Genomic DNA, 17,599 nt, shown 5'->3' with positions numbered 1-17,599 from the left:
TAGAGCTAGGACAGAAGTGGAACTCCCACCGAGGGGTTACCCAACGAGATCCACGGCAGAGGTGGGATTGTCCGTCCGCCGACACCGTAGTTGCAGGTCTTCAAGACCAACGAGAACGTGCTACGACAGGATTGGGGAGGAGCCTGAGGAGTCACGTGAAAGCCGGGATAGCCTACGGGGGTGGGAGCTGCCGGGAATGCGTACGGCCGCGGATCCCAGATGTGGGAAGGTAGTTCCTTTCCTTTTCCATGCCCTTGCCTCTCGCTGCTTTTGCTGGACTTGGCCCCGGGGTTGGGGGAAGGGCGGGGGAGGAGCTGCAGTCACTGCAGCTTTTGGCCTCTCACACCCCTACCCCTAGACATCTAGTCTTCTGACCCTCCCTGATCCCGGCTTGGTCCAGTGATCTGGAAGTTCCAGGCCTGGTTCAGTATCCGAGCGGGAGCCAGAAGTCTGTCTTTCCCGCTTCCCACCTCCCCCAGCCACCGGGTCCTAGCACCCTCCACTAGTTTCACTGGTGAGCGGGGGACTCCCTGCACTGTGAGCCGGATTCTCTAGTAGCCCTCAGGGCCCTTCGTTTTGCGGAAAAGCCTAGCGCGCAGCCCCTCGAGTCTCTGTCGCCCTTTTCTGCCCGGATCGCTGTCGAATCCAACTATCTCCCTAAATGTGGAATTCGTTCTGCGGGCGGTGACCTCCCCCTCCCTGTGTAGGAGGACCCCAAGCCCAGGCTCCACACTTAAGGCATCCCTTTCTGGGGAGCCCTCCTGAGCAAGCAGTTCTTCGATTGGGGAGTTATGGAGCCCTGATCCCATTTTAACGCAAAAGGAAGCTCCCCTCCCCCAATACCCTCCTTCAGTAATATGCCGGGGGAACGGCCAATTGTCCTTTGTTTAGAGACTTCCAAGGAAGCAAAACCTTTGACAACTCTCCCTCCTTTCATTATACTTTTTTTTTTTTAATGAGAGCTGTAGAAAAAGGGAAATCCCTAATCAGTTGATAAGTTCCCCGACTAACCGCTAGAGATCATTCAACCAACAGGTATCTACTGCGTGGGCTACTAACATTCTTAAATTTTGTGGGGGTTGCCTTTGGCAGTTGGGTGAAACTGATGGATCCATCGGAATGTTTTACAATAATAATAGCATTTATCTAGCTATAACCGCGTACTTTACAAATATTTCACCTGATCCTAACACTCCTGTGAGGCAAGTGCTATTATTCTTCTCATTTTACAGTTGAGGAAACTGGGACAGACAGACTGACTTGCCCAGTGTCACACAGATCAGTGTTCCAAGTTCAGATTTGAAGTAGGTCTTCCTAACTCTATGCCCAATGCTCTATTCACTGTTAACCATCTAACTGCTTTTGAACACATAAAATGAACTAGGTTTAGAAAGGAAACCAATTATATGAAATTATAAAATTCTAGATTAAGAATCCTTGATCTACTATGTGCACTAGGGATGAAAAAGTAAAAATCAAAGGAGCTTAGGTTCTATATACATGTAAACATAGTATATTAAAAGTAAACAACATTAATTGGTGGAGAGGTACTAGCTGCTAAAAAAGGATCAGGGAAGGTCTAGAGTCCTAAGGTCTCTGGGAAGTTGAGGTAAAAAAGAATGTATTACAGCCCGTGATTGAAGATGAGTTTTGTTTCTAGGAAGGACAAAAAGTCAACAAGAATTGTTTAAACTCCTACTCTGTGCTAGACATGCTAAGCATTAGAAATCCAAAGACAGATAAAAACCAGTTCCCAGTTCTCTAGGTGCTTACACTAATGGGAGAGACAATATGCCAACGATTATGCAAAAATGCTATATACATGATAACTTGGAGATAATGTCAGAGGGAAGACACTAAAATTAAGGGGAGCTGGGAAAGACTTCTTGTAGAAAGTGGGACTTTGAGACTTGACAAAAGCCAGGGAACTCAGGAGGCAGAGATGAGGAAGTAAAGAATTCCAGGTGAGGGGGGAACAGCCAGTGAAAATGCATGAAGTTGGTAAACACTTGAGGAAGAAGAATCAGGGCAGTATCACTGGGTTGCAAAGTACATGGAATGGGGTAGAGTGGGGGAGGGGGGAGGGCAAGGTATTGTAAGAGTGAAAATTATGAAACTGACCTCAATAATTAAATCAAAAGTAGTTGGGGAAAAAAGATGGGGAAAAGGTACTTTCCTTATTGCTCCATTTAGCTCACTATTCTAGGACCACTGTTAAGGGCTCCCTAAACACTCTCATAGGCAAGTCTAGTCAGCACCAAACACAGAAGGGAAGAGTGTGAGACTCGTTCTTGTCTCAGTTTATCAATTCTATTCTCCACCCAATAACTCTCACATATGATATCTTGGGATCCAACTATGCCTGTATTTTGCCTGTGCTACCTAGGGGGAAGTTCAGGGGGCATTGTAGGGAAGATGCCCCAACTCCCTGTCTCGAGATATTCTTAACTGTTGCTCCATTTTTCTGGCTGCTGTTCTACCCTTGTGACTCAATTTCCTCAATGATTTCCCTCACACAGTCCTAGCTTCTGGACAGAGTTCAAACATACCAGATATATGTAGTCAAAAAGGGGAAGGGTAAATTCCCTTTTCACAGTATGAAAAGAGTGGAATGGTAGGAAAGGACCAGGTTATAACAGACTTTAAAAGGCAAACAAGATTTAATATTTGATCCTGATAGGGATTTGAAATAAGAGGTTAAGTTTGAATCCTGCTTCTATTACTATCCCTCTGACATCGGGCAAATCACTTAACCTCTGTAGGTCTCATTTTCCTCGTAAATTTTAAAATTTAATAAAATACCTTATTGTGAAATAAGGCAATTAGATTTTGAAAGCCCCTTCCAGTTCTAAAGCTTATGCACCTGTAAGAAATCACAACTTCTAAGCACAAAGTTTTTCAGGAACTTCCCTGTCTTAGCCCCAGGCCTTGGACTTATCTCCCCTAATGTCTTTCTTCTTAATAACCCCATAGCATGGGAATATTCTCATACTATTCTCTTTATCAACCCAGGTTGGTAGATTGTATTAGATTGGCCAATTTAAAAATCAATACATTGTAACTATTCCGTGCTGAATAAAATCCCATCTAGATGGCAATATATCTATGTCTCTACTTCTTCACAGTAAATTTAGACACAGTCACTCCACATATACACTGAAGGTAGGCACGGTTCTTGAGACTGTGGGCTCCTTATCTCTAAAGTTTACAATCATGGTTATTAAAATTGACTTTTAAAAGCATTAATCTGCAAGTAGGTTAAAAATATTCCTTGGATTTCAAGTATCATTTTGTCTTGCACCTCTCTAATATATGCCAGTTATTGTTTTGGTGATACTGGTAGTATGAAATTATGGACAGATATATACATAGCATTGACCTACAGTACCCTCTTCCCTACTTTTCCTTTCAATACTCTCTTCTCCCAGAATGGCATTTAGTGTACCTAAATCCCATTTGCATGGAAGCCAGGAAAGCAGGGCAGTGAGATTAATCTCTGGGATGGATTAACTCAGGCTCTGTTTGCTCCAAAGCAAAGTCTGGGAAGAAAGAAAACTAGGAGCAGACAGATGAACGTCATAGTAGTAGATAAGGACAAGCATCGATATCCCTCATATCTTTATCCCGGGCATTCTCATTCCATACTCTCTTCCTCAATTTCTGTTCACATGGGCTTAATTATCTCCTCTATACACACGACTATGCAGATGATTCTCAGTTATTTACCCTTATTCTCTTAAACTGATGTCCCTCTTTGCTAATATCTCTAATAGGATATCCCATTGATGTTTTAAACTTATGTCTAAAACAAAATTCACCATCTTTCTCCCTAAATCTCCCCCCCCCTCTTCTTTTAAGGAAGTTTCTTAGCCATCCAGTTTTTTTAAACTTTGAAGTGATCCTTAACTCTTCCCTCTTCCTTACCCCACGCATTTAACCAGTTGCTAAATTTTGTAGATTCTCTCTCCATAATATAACTTGCATCCAGCCCTTTCTCTCCAGTCATGTAGCTACCACTAAGGCCTCACCACTTCTCACCTGGACTATTATAATATCCTCCTAATTGGTCACTAAACTTCTGGTTTCTTACCTCTTTAATCCATCTTCCATGTTGTTTCAGAAACAATCTAAAGCACTGTTCTTCACTTCCCAGCTGTTTGACCCTGGGCAAGTCTTGACTCCCATTGCCTACTCCTTACCACCACTCTTCTGCCTTGGAGCCAGTACACAGTATTGACTCCAAGACAGAAGCTAAGGGTTTTTTAAAAAGTAAAAAAAAAAAAAGCACTGCTCTGGCTATATTAACTACCATGTCCAAAATTCTTCAGAATCTTCCAGATGACTGTGATAAAATATAAACTCTTTAGCCTACTGTTTAAGAACCTCCACAATCTGGTTTCAACCTGCCTTTCTACTATATCTCACATTTACTGTTTTTTAACTCCTACATTTAAGCTAATTATTGACTTCCCCAGATTCCATGAAACAGCTCTTCTAGAATACTCTACCAATCTGCTCTCACACTTTGGATCTCCAGAGGGGGGTAATTACTTACCATAAAAGATTCATAGGGAAGAGACCTCATCTTGTTTACAATTAAAACCTCACCATGTAGGTCTATATTCTTTGATTACATCAGTTGAGCTGAGGAAGGGAGATCACTTCCTTCCATCTTACACTGACATCCTATCTTCTATTTCTATCTTTATATGACTTATCTCCCTTCTCACTCCCTCCTCATCTCCATCTCTCAAAATCATTATCTCCTTTAAAAACTTAGCTCAGGTATCACCTCCATGAAACTTTCCTTAATTTCTCGATTGTTAATACTCTCTTCTTTTTCTGAGAGGCATTGTGGGATGGTAGATAGTATGCTTGATTTGGAATCCTGGGTTCAAATTTTACTTCAAACATTTACTAGCTATGTGATCCTGGACCAATCCATAACTTCTGTGAGACTTAATTTCCTTATCTGTAAAATGGAAGTAAAACTATATTGTAGTTCTTTCTTATAAGTTGTTGTGATGGTTAAATAAGACAAAGTACATAAAGCTCTTTGCAAAATTTAGTCATCCCAGTTAGTATTATTCTCAAACGACATTGTAGTCATCTTTGTATATGTTATGTTCTCTCAGCCCCTCAACTGGAATACAAGTTCATTAAGGTCATGTGCTATTTAAAGTGTTTTAAGTCCCTGGTACTGAGCACAGTGTCAATTAACTAAGTATTTATGGGAATCATAAAAATGTTTCTGAATGGCAAAATATACAAATATTAGAGACAAAGTAACAGCATTGAGAAAGACCCCCAAAGAAGAATATCACAGGTTTAAGGTACTCTGTGGATTCAAAATCCAGTTATAACTTATGATCCCTGATTTATATGTTAACTGTTGATAATAAATAGTTACAATTATTTCAAAGCAAAGGCATTTGATGAAATGGCAAATAAAAATAGTAGTATGACACTCCCCTATAAATTATTAAACACTCTCCCACAAATACACATACCATTGATGAAAAGAATGAACACATATATGAAACACTTAGGTGTGGTGAGGACACACAAGGACTAACACTCATAGGGAACATATGTGGCCAGGGAATATGTATGTATGGACACATGCCTCTGATGCTGCAAGACTACCAAGAACTTGTAGAAATTCCATCTCATTGATCCTCCTGGTGTTGTGAAATAGAAACCCACAGACTCCATATAGACAATTTAGGTAAATAAAGTCAAAAAGCCAAATTTCTCCAAGTCAAGGTAGAAAGTTAGATTTTATTGGAAGAGGGTTAAGTCCTCCAATAAAAGTGTTCTCCTGCATGTATTACATTGTCAGACCCCAGCAAGAGACAATGCCCAGAGACTGAGACCTGGTTTATGTAACAAAATGAATATTTTCGTACAAGGTTGATGACATATCACAAGATATAACATCATATAGACATTATTTAGAAACAGTTACCCAATTACAAAGCTGATTGGCTAGTTCATTTCAGAAAGCCCATATTAGTCTAAAGGTCAAGTCAAATGACCATTACCTCTCTCTCATCTGATCTGGGGGGGAAGGATAGTTATTTTCAAACACGGAAGGGTGCATGATGTTTGTGCCATATTGGGATATGAGATTCAGATAGTAAGCATTTTATGATAAAGGGAAGTACAAACTTAGGGAGGGGTTAGACATTCCTTTAGAAACTGTTTTTATGTTTTACCTAGAAATCCTTATAAAAATCATAAATTCTACTTATTGTATTAAGATTATAATGGAATTTATACTAATCACTTTAGAATCACAATACTGATTATCTTAAACCTATCACTATCACTAAAATCCAATCAAGCATAAGGGAGTAGGGGTCTTTTTTCCCTGACACTGGGTTTGCTCTCTGATAGGCTATACCAGCCATGTAGTAAACTATGGAAACTTCTCTGGAAACTCAGGCTCCACCAAATGCTTCTTAATTGAACATTGCTAGGCTAGTTGTGTAGTTTTTGCAAGACAGGCAGGCAAAGCTCCGCTGGGCAAATGGACATGGGTTTCTTTTTTATTCCAGCTTTTGCTTTCATTTGAAGTCTTTGGCTACCTCTCCTTTGCTCTTTTCATTCAGGAGTCCGAGACTTTAAAAAATATATATATCTGCACCAAGAAAAAGAACTGTGTGATGTGGGGTGTTTAAAATGAATAATATGGAAACAGGCACTGGGTGATCATACATGTATAACCCAGTGGAATTGCTTGTTCTCTCTGGGAATGGGGAGGGAAAAATACTTATAAATAAATAACAAAAAAAAGAAAGCAAAAAATAAAAGCCTGGAGTAGGAGTTGAACTAGATGTTAAGTCTGAGGTTCTTACCTGGTCATATTTCTTATACCTCCTTTTGTAATAAATGGATACGGGGGGGGGGGGTGCCTATCAATCAATACTAGATGACTAATGGATCAAGATTTTATCTACCCTCCTCCCTCAATACCTCCTGTTTCCACCCTCTCCCTCCTGCCTCCCTTCCCCTCCCCCCTCTTAGTCAGCCACCTTCTAAGTAACTCTAGGTGAACTATGAGGTTTAGAGAAGATACTCTTTTCTCTCTTTTCTCAAGAAAGGGGCTTATTGGGGAAGACAGAACAAGAATAGAGGATGAGGTAAGAGGGATTGGGTTTCCCTATTCTCTATATATAGAGTTATGCGGGTATTGGGAGTAGGGCAATCAGTCCCTAGCAGAGATAGTCAGCAAGCTGTGAGGACAATTGTTTTCTTCTTTCTTCTTCTTCAAACTCAAGTCTCAGATATACAATTAGTTCTTCAGGTTCAGTCACCACCCTCAGTCACACAAAATTTCTTCTTCCCTTCTCTCTCAGAAGCCAAGAGAGCCCAGTTCAGTTCAGCTGTGGGGTTAGCTTCAACTGTTTTTCCTGGTAACATTCCAAATGGAACTCGTTAAGATTAAAATTTAGGGGAAACTGAGGCAAGGTAGAAATTAGTTTCTCTGCAAGGAGTATTATATTTTTAGAGGTTTATTAGAGATTAAGAACTTAAGAATATACCAGTAAGAAAAGCACGTGTGAAGGAGGGCCAAAAGGCCCATTCAACCTCACCTACATCATGAAAGACCTGTCTGCTTGCCAGCAGAAATAGGAAAGAGACCTCAGTAGGCTTTTACAACCAGTTAAATAGAACTTTTGATTCTGCCCGGGTAAGGATCCAGGTGAGATTACAAAGCATCCTGGGAAGTGTCCAAGGACTTCTGGGAATTGGAGTCCCGGGTTCAAGTCTCCATTTTTACAAACTTTACCTTTTGATTGACAGCTCTTCTGTCCTCAGCTTTGTGTTGCATGCTTGGCTTGCCTTGCAAATTCTTTCTTACACATTCCTCCCTTTTTTGTCTTTAAAGAAAATTTGTACCCTGTAAATTTTAATGATACTTACCTCTTAGTTATATATCTAACTATCTATTCTTACCTCTATACTATCTTCAACATTCCTTTACCCTCCCAAAATAACAAATCCTAACTTATCTTAGCTATTCTGTCTACCTAGTGCTATGCTAAGATTGGGTATAGGGAAATGGTTTAGGTAATAGGGATTGTAAACGAACATGGTTTTTACATAAGAACAAATCATGTAACAATTTTCAAACCATTCCAACAACTTCTATAACATTTTGAATATGCAATTATCTTATCTCCTAATGTCTATAAATTCATTAAGTATAATCTTCTAGTACTAACAAATGCTAACCTACAATCAAAATGCAACGTATCTTCTATAGTTAAGTAGTTCTTTGTCTGTCTCTACTTTCCTAAGACTTGAACAAATTACCTAAGATGTCACTATTGTTAGTCATTAGAAATATATTAATAAATTATTCTAATATAATTAGTTCATTAGTAGATTAGTATCTACATGTGTACATAAGTTGTACTTATTATAGATTTACATATGTACATCATTCTAGATTTCTGTGTCTTTTGTTTTGCAGCTATGCTGTATGTTGTATACTTACCCATTCCATGAGATATCTTCCTTTTCTATGTAGGATGTGCATGCATATATCCAAACTTTCAAAGTCTAGTCCTTTGTCTGGTCAGCATGCCAATCGTCTTCTTTCAGTGTTGATTGAAGACCTGTGTTCTTCCATTCCAGAACAACTGGAAAAATCATGAAATGCTGGTATAATCGGGAACGTGCATGCGTGTAAGGTTTTTACATATGCATGCATGTAAGATTGAAATTCTCATGTGCATGGAAGTATGCTGAGTTCTTCATGAATGCTAGTCAGAATACCTAAGCTATTCTTCATATGTGTAAGTAACCATTACATGTGTTTATCTTCACGTGTCAAAGCAAACATATATGTTCTTCATGCATGTAAGTAAGCTTTACATGTGTTCCTCTTCATGCATGTAAGTAAAATTTTGCATATGTACATCTTCATGGGTGGGTGTAAGTAAGCATAAGTTCTTAGGATTTTTTAATGAGTATTGGTATGAAGTTTGCTAATCTATTTGATGTTTGAATATTTTTCTCAAGGAGGTTTATTGTATGGTTACTGTACTTATTTCTTGGAGATAGAATTTAGAGAATTATGTATTCATTTGAAATAACCTTGTTTCTTTCTGTTCTGTTACTGTGACTGGCAGAGACTTTGTATATAATATATAGAGAGGCTTTTTTTATGGCTGCTAAACTTTTAAATGCATGTTTTCCTTTTATCCTTGTTATTGGCTGTATTTGCTTCAAGGGTGCTATCCTTTCATCATGTTAACATGTGCAGTGCTCTCTTGTATGTACTATCTGTTGATAAGTACTCTCATGTTCTTTCCTTTGTTTTCCATAGGCTTTCATTCTTAGGACCTGTTATCGATTTCTCCTTGGTCTATTCGTGTTGCTTCTTATGACTAGAACTTTTTTTTTTTAGATGTAATTTGTACATATCTTCACTGATGACATGATCATATTGTTATGTCTAGTGAGATATCTGAAACTATGAAGTAATATCTTCATGGTATACCCACCCTCTCTCCCTTCCCCTATGTAGAGATTATTTCAGGGTGAAGGTTGAGAGATATGGATAACCTTTTTCAATTCTCATCTATAACTTGCTCTTAGTCTTTGATAACAAATTCATCCAATCTGAGTCTATGCTTCCATAGCATTCTAGATGTTTGTGTCTGTCCTAGTTATGAAGTTGAAGTTTTATGCTATAAGTTTAGGAGTGTTCTTGTTGTTGAATTACTTGTTCTTTTGCTGGAATAACTTATTTTCTATGCTACCTAAGACTAGTCTTCATTCTCATAAAGTTTTGTGTAGTATGTTACCCTATGGAACTTCAATTAGTCTTGGTGTCACTATTACAGCATGAATGGTATAGGTCATGTTTTATGAAGTTAGAGAATAGAAGTGAGGTTGTGTATCTCTCCTCCATTTCTTAATATGTTCCTTGATATCCACCTTCCCATTCAAAATCTGTATCTGTACAAGCCATGTAATTCAACTTCTCTACAAAGTCATCTTCATTATCAATCCCTAATCTTGCATTAAGTTCTTCTAATGGCATGCAACTTGTTCTGTGCCCCAAAAATTTCTCATCATCATAGTCTTTTTGATTTTGATTGCACTAGTTTCAGGTATTCAATTTTCTCATTTGTGTCCCACGCATCCCCTTCTTTGTCTACCTCTTCATAAAGCTTATAAAATTGGTAAGGCATTTGCTCTAAATCATCTTGGTCCATTATAATTATACCTTCTGGTATCCCTTCTGATTCAGTATCTGAATCAGATTCACTAAATCCAATCACTATGTTCTTTGGATTTTGCTCAGTGTCATGTAAACTTATGTCAGACTTTGTTACTAACTCTGGCATTGCATTTTGATCTAAGTCTATGTCACCAGGTTTTGTGTTTCTCAAATCAGTTTCTGTTTGTTTCACACTACTAAGCTTAAGATTTTCATTTTGAATTGGTAAATTTGATGATATGGGGTTATTTTCTTCTTGCAGATTTTCTATACTGTTACTAATCCTAGGTACTACTCTATCACCAGTCTGAGGTTTATGTTCATTTTCACTCCCTTTTGACTGTGTAGAGATAGGAATCCTCCCCTCTATGTTATTTTTTTCTGGGAATAAGTTCAGTACATCTGCATGTTCCCCGTCATCATCAGTAGGATGTGTGCCTACATTCTTTCCCACAGTAGTAGCTAAGGTGTTTAGAATAACTATGTCATTGTTCATTTCTTTGTTACCTTCGGCCAGTTGTATTTTTTGATCAGTTAATTCTTTTAGATTTAATTTATTTCCTATAAAGACTACATTTGAGATTATTGGTACTGTATCATCTACTACATTGGAACATGCATCTAAATCATAGCTGTTGTTTATCTCACATAAGTTTGTTTGGCCAGATTCCCCTTTGCCATTTAGAATGTTGGCTTCAACTGAATCTTTGGTTGTCTTTCCAATTACTAAGATTCCCATTCCATCCTTCTTTTCAAATTTAACAGTCATGTCACCTCCATTACTTTGAATAGGATTATTGTTTTCAAAAGTAATTTCAGCTCCATTTTCAGTTAATTTTGTCTTATCTATATCACTCATTGCTGGATGAAAGGTTTCAGCTTCTGGATTCAAATTAGATGTATTTTGTAAGGGTACCAGACGAATCAACTAAGTTTGTTGGGATTTCATGAAAATAGTTAGCAACAGTAACCTTTAGGGAATTGAAATTATGTTTCTGTGTATCTGTCACTAAGGCATGCTTGAGTTCTTGTGGCTCTTTCTTTTTCTTTTGCACAATTCAATCCCATTGCCCACTATACACTGAAGAAAGTTCTCTAAAAATGACTTCATTTAAACTTTTTTCCTGTGTAGTTACTATGAAGCTTTTCTCTAAGTCTCTCATCTCATATGCTATTTGAGATGTTATTTCCTTAATTTCTGCATCAATTTCTCTAATCTGTCTCTGCCTTTCTCTTGATTTATTGCATGCACTATCATTCACCGATTCACTTTCTTGTGCAAACATTTTACTGTTTTTCTTCTTTTTCCTAAGTTTAACTGCAGTCTCTTTTTCACTATCTCTTCTATCTCCATATGTCACATTGTATACAGGCCTTTAGGCCTGGCTTCATAACTCTTTCCTAACAATATCTGAATACTTAGGTTTGGCTCATGAGTTTATGGCTTTTTGTATCTCTTGCAAATCAGATGCTTGCTTTGAGGATTTTAGTCAAAGATCATATGGCTCATTTTACTGTAGATTATGTTGTAGACCCAGAAACAAGCAATAACAGCCATCACCACAACTCCAAAGATAATTTGTTTAAACATGTTTCCTTTCTTTTCTACTCTGTAGTTTCTTACGATTATGGGGTTCAGTCTGTTTTAGAGGTGCCAGTTGTAATAAAAGAGATACTTGAGGGTATATACTGAAGGGCTGCCATTAAGATCACATAAACTTGAGCCAGGATTTGCCATACTCCCAATACCCTCCTAACTCCTTGTATAGAGAATAGGGAAACCCCCATCCCTCTTACCTCATCCTCTATCCTTGTCCTATTTTCTCCAAATAATAATAATAATGGGATTCTTCTCTTATTAGTGAAACAATTGTTGAAATCTTTCCACAAATCTTTTATGTATTAACTGCTTCAATTGTCTTCATACTATATTTAAAACAATCAATAAGTATATAGTGGACCCCACTTGTTTGTATAACATACCAGTGATGCATGAATAAGAATGAATCCATTTCTGAATGTAAGAGAACCTGTAAGTTGAGAGTAGAAAAATAGAATTGACAAGTATGTAATTGAACCTGAAAAAAGCTCTGTTTCCATGACGTTCTTAAAGAGAACCATGTGCATAAAGAAACCAATGTCCATTAAAATCCTGAAATGACAACAGAGCCAAGACAGGGAGGAGTAAATCTGTGAACCTTGCCAAGCAGTATGTGAACCATATCACTATAATGAAAAGATTTTTGGTTTCATTCAGGGGCCTTTGGGTTTAAGTAATAGTTCTGACTTGTACTACTTGTGTGACCTTGGACAAGTCATTTAACCCTCTTTGGGTTCAAGTTTCCTCATTCATAAAATAAGAGACATGAGCTATATGACCTCTGAGATCCATTTCATCTATAACCTTACTAGAAGGATTAATGCATCAGGTATCTCATGCATCAAGGAACAATACTGTGAGTTATGGGAATTTAATACTCTGCAGAAGACTTCATGGTCTCTGTAAAGGGGAGAAGAGTTTTCCTGAAATTTAAAGGCATTGAGCACAAGTACTTTTTGTATTTTTGGTAGTAGTTGTTATTGAAATTCGATAAAACTTGTCCTTGGAAAAGAAAAATGAACCAGATCCTAACATTCCTAGAATTTTCATGGGTCAAAGAATGAGCCGGGTGTTTCATATGCCATCCAACCATCCACCAAGGTCTTGCTGTCTGCCCTGCTTATCTAGAATTGATTCAATTAGCTAATACACTGACATTGTACTTGGAGACATAAATGAATCTTAAACCAACTAGAGAAAATTCACTTCAAAACCAAATTAAGAACTGAGTTTGCCAGTATAAACTTTTTTTTAAATTAAAAAAACCCTTATCTTCCGTCTTGGAATCAGTACTATGTATTGGTTCCAAGGCAGAAGAGTGTTAAGGGCTAGGCAGTGGGGGTCAAGTGACTTGCTCAGGGTCACACAGCTGGGAAGTGCCTGAGGCCAGATTTGAACCTAGGACTTCCCATCTCTAGGCCTGGCTCTCAATCCACTGAGCTACCCAGCTGCCTCCCCCCCCCACCCCCAGTATAAACTTTGATGTAGGGGCTTTGACTATATGAGGATTGTTCTGTAGGAGCATGGTGGAAAATTGGGGCATAAAAGGAATTCAGCAGACCATGAGACAAGAGACTACAAAGGGAGAAAGGGATGGAATGAGCCTCAGGCTGGCATGTTCTTATACTTCCTAGACCACCAGACAGGCAGTATGACACAAATACAAAAAATTATGAATAAAAAACCACACAAAATGTCAAATTTTCTGAAATCTACCTGTTACCACTATAGGATAAGTCATCAAGCTTGACTCTCTCCATTCTCCTTTATAATTATGGTTATTTTCAGGAATGTCCACATCTGATAAAGTATCTTAGAATCATGACTATAACATGCCATAGAGATGGGAGTGGAAGGGACCCAATACAGAAAAAAGAGGAGTTTTAAGGGAACCTAGCTTTGACATTCTATATACATTGAAGATGGGACAGTTCTGATATTCAACATTTTATATACACTTTGGAAGCACTGAGATATTTTTGTAATAAGTTCTATGAAGATTGGTAGACATAAAAATATAGGGGAAGTGACATAAGAAAAACAACTGCTTGAATACATGGGTCAAATGGATATGATTGGGGATGTAGACTCTAAATGAACATCCTAGTGTAAACAACAACATGGAAATAGGTTCTGATCAAAGACACAAATAATACCCAATGAAATTTCGTGTTGGCTGTGGGAAGAGTAGGTGGAGGGGAGGAAGGGAAATTATGTGATTATTGTAACCAGTTGTTTTTCTTCACTGTTTTTACTCCCACAGTGTTTCCTCTAAATGTGGATAGTGGTTGACTCTTCTTCATTCTTGATTGATCCTTGTGTCTCTGTTTCCTCTATTTAAAGACCTTTTTCTCTTGTGTCACTTCCCCTATATTTTTATGTCTATCAATCACAGCAGACAGTTCTCTCCAGGACTGCCCACTCAATGTATAAAATGGATGTCACACCTTTTTTAGTTAGTTTGTGGCTAGTTAACACCTTTTTGGTTAGTTAACACCTTTTTGTAGATCTACTTTAAATACCGAGTTAACACTTTGGGGATTAAAATCTAAAAATAGACCGGGGATTACAATTTTATCTTCTCAATCAAGGAAGAGCTAAGTACCTTCATTGTTACAATCAGGAGATAGCCAAATCCAATCTTCATAGAACTTCCTCTGAGCTGGTATAAATTCTAAGGCATCTGTCAAGGGAAAGGTATCTCAAAATGATGGAACTTTCTCAGAGGTTCATACCTCCAGAAAGGGCAAGGAAACTAAGTCAGTCTTTACACTCACCACAGTGACCATCTAAAAAGAAAGCAATCTGAGGTCTCCTGCACGAGCTTCTCCAAGGGTCCAGTTCCAGAGCCAAGTGTCTTCACTCCAAGTCCTAGTGTCTGTCTTCCAGTCTCTCTTCTGAGTGACTCTTCTTCATTTTTTTTGCTTTTTTAATAAAAACATCTGTCTCATTTATTCTTTTTTTTAAATGGAAGAATGTTTATTTTTCCTCCTGGGATTTTATTTTTTTTCCATTTGAATAAGTTTATTTAGTCAATTTAGAGGAAGTCAGAGCGCTCTCTCTCTCTCTCTCTCTCTCTCTCTCTCTCTTTCTCTTTCTCTCCCCTTTTCTCTCTTCCTTAATATCTTCCTTCTATTATAAATAAACTATCATAAATTCCATTCTATTTTAGTATTCATTTTGGGATTTTAGAAATTAAATCCCTGGGGACCACCAATTAAAATATTTAAGTCCAACGAGAAATAAATTTGACAATACCTATTTCCAAGGCAAAGGAAGAAGTCATGACTATTTTTGACTACTGCAGAGAACAGCAATCAAAGGTACAGTGACTATGAAGTGCATAAATTACATTAGGTTGGTTGTCTTACATATTCAAGATATATATATATATATATATTGTATATCAAGATATATAGCTATAGATATGGTGAGCTGTTGTCGATGCAAGTGCAGCTGTCTTTGCAGCAGAAACAGCCCTTTAGTTATTCAGAACTGATCCACTTGACAGGGAGATAAAGCCATGGTGTGTAGTCAGTAATGGAAGATTATGACAATTGGCCCAATGGGATTTAGTTAGTTGTAAATCAATGAGACTCAAACACAGACCAAATTTGACCTCATCAAGGAAGTTTGGTCCAGGTCTTCTATTTGTCAGGAGTCCTTCTTCCTTGAAAAACAAGGAGGTTTGAGTTCAGAAATCAAGGAGATTCACTTAAAGACGGGTACCAATTATGCCTCTGATGCTGTAAGACTACTAAGAACTTAAGGAAATGCCATCTCTTTCTCTTGGACTCCTAAGACCTTCTTCAGCAGTGTCATTGATGACTAAAGATATGGAGTGTCTACTGTTTACAGCAAATCTCAGGTCACAATTGTTTTCTAGTCACTTTCTGAAGAAATTTAGGATATGGCCCTATAAAGGGGCAAGAACTCTGAATCTGGAGTTAGATGGTCTATACATGCAATATACATTAGTATGCACATGTATTTGTATCATTGAGTTTTAATAAAGAAATATTTACTTCTGTGTACAAGGGAATGACCAGAAGCAATGAAAAATTGAATTTTGAAGAAATGCCTCAAAAGATAAGCAGATGGAACCTGAGAGGACCTAGGAGGATGGTATAGAATTCCAGCCAGGCTCAAAAGGTAGTTGGAAAAAACCCAAGAGTTCTTGTCTTGGGCTCCTGGGAGCTGGGAGGAAGAACTACCTTTGGCTGTGAAGGTATCCAAAATCTCTCAATCCTTTTATCTGAGCAGAAAAAGATCTCATTTCTCAATGGGTGGAAATCTTTAGGATAAAGACTCCTTTTTCCCTTAGGGGAACCCAGACCTTATTTCTGAAGAAGATTCCCTAGTTCAAACCCTTAAGAGTTAAATAGGGAAAATACCATAGGGATTTCCTCTTACCCCTGTCCTTTCATTACCCTTTCAACCCTTTATATCTAAATAAATTAAACATTTTGATTTATAATAGAACTTGAATCAGATTCCATGTGTTAGGAGGGGAACTTCAAAAACCCATCATTTCAAGAAGGAAGCTGAGGGAAAATATGACTTACCCTTTAGTCTAGTGTGACAAGGAAATAACTTTTAAAAGACTGATATATATTAATTTAAGGTCGCCAAGGAATTCAGCTATGTAATTCCTAAATGAAAACTCAAGTCAGCCGTCAAACTTTTATGGAGTTTTAATTACAAACAGGAGGAAGAAAGGAATTAGAGATAGAGAGATAGAGGGAGAGAGAAAGGGGAGAGAAGGGAATAGGGCTTAAATACCCCTTCTGTTTAGGCTGGGCCAAAAGGCCCAAGCCCTTAGATAGCTGGGGCAAAGAAAAGAGATCAGTCCCTATTACTCACGTGACCAAAATGGAGAAACAGTCTCAGAGCCCCCACCTTCAACTTCCTTCAGAACAAGCTTCTCAGAGCACACTGCAACCACTCCGACAAACTCCTAAAACCCCTATCCTGAGTCTTCAGACCCCTCTCTAAGGAAACCATCCAAGTTGCCTCCCCTCAGTTCTCACATCTACCAATCACTGTCCATCAATTTCCCTGTGCCAATGGAGGCTCTAGCTTAACCCAGGACTGCCCAGAGGTCTCTGGCTTTGCACATGTCTGTTGAAGGTCATATTTTCAAATAATTAAATCTTTGATCCTTTGCTACAGCCCTTTCTAAATCCTGTTAACCTGAGTAGGGTAGAGATTGGAATAATTAAATTTTGATATATGCTGCAGCCCTTCCTCAATCCTGTTAGGACTGAGTAGGGTGGAGATTGATTCCAAGTATCTCCATTGTATCAATTCCAAAATCAATCATGACTCAAAGAAATTCCTGTTCTATGCTTAAGCATAGGTCAAAGTCCTTTCCATTGTTCAGCAAAAGGTTTCTGTCCTAAAGTAATCTTAAGAAGGGAGGAGGGGGAAACTCTCATGCCAATGGGGTTCACATTCCAATAGCCAAGACCCACTATCAATAGGGAATTTTTCAAGTATGACATTTCCCAATGGTGAAATTTCCAACATTTATAAGTCTAAGAAATTTTGAGGTTTACACTAGTCAGACTGAATCCATTAGTAAACAGCTCAACTTGGGGAGGGGGGGAGGGGAGGAAGGAAGAAAGGAAGTGTCACTTTATATTGATTCCCCCAGTTAGCTGAACTTTGGGTTCCTCCTCTTCCAAGTCCCCCTCATTAATACACTTCCAAAAGTTATTACAAATCAATGATTAATTATGCAAACTTTCTCCGAACCT

The 17,599-nt window shown here is 38.2% G+C and overlaps 1 protein-coding gene across 1 annotated transcript in view; it reads left to right on the top strand.

Annotated features, from left to right (window-relative positions):
* Window positions 1–105: 105 nt before the first annotated feature.
* IQSEC3 (IQ motif and Sec7 domain ArfGEF 3) overlaps window positions 106–17,599 on the top strand; it is a 227,602-nt gene continuing 210,108 nt past the window's right edge. The window contains exon 1 of the mRNA XM_056799107.1: window positions 106–229. The gene's annotated coding sequence lies outside the window, so the exon portion shown is untranslated. The remainder of the gene's footprint in view (window positions 230–17,599) is intronic.

Source organism: Monodelphis domestica, chromosome 5 (genome assembly GCF_027887165.1).
Source record: "Monodelphis domestica isolate mMonDom1 chromosome 5, mMonDom1.pri, whole genome shotgun sequence".
Taxonomy (NCBI): domain Eukaryota; kingdom Metazoa; phylum Chordata; class Mammalia; order Didelphimorphia; family Didelphidae; genus Monodelphis; species Monodelphis domestica.
The sequence above is the reverse complement of the archived record's forward strand: the minus strand, read 5'-3'. Positions and strand labels throughout refer to the sequence as shown.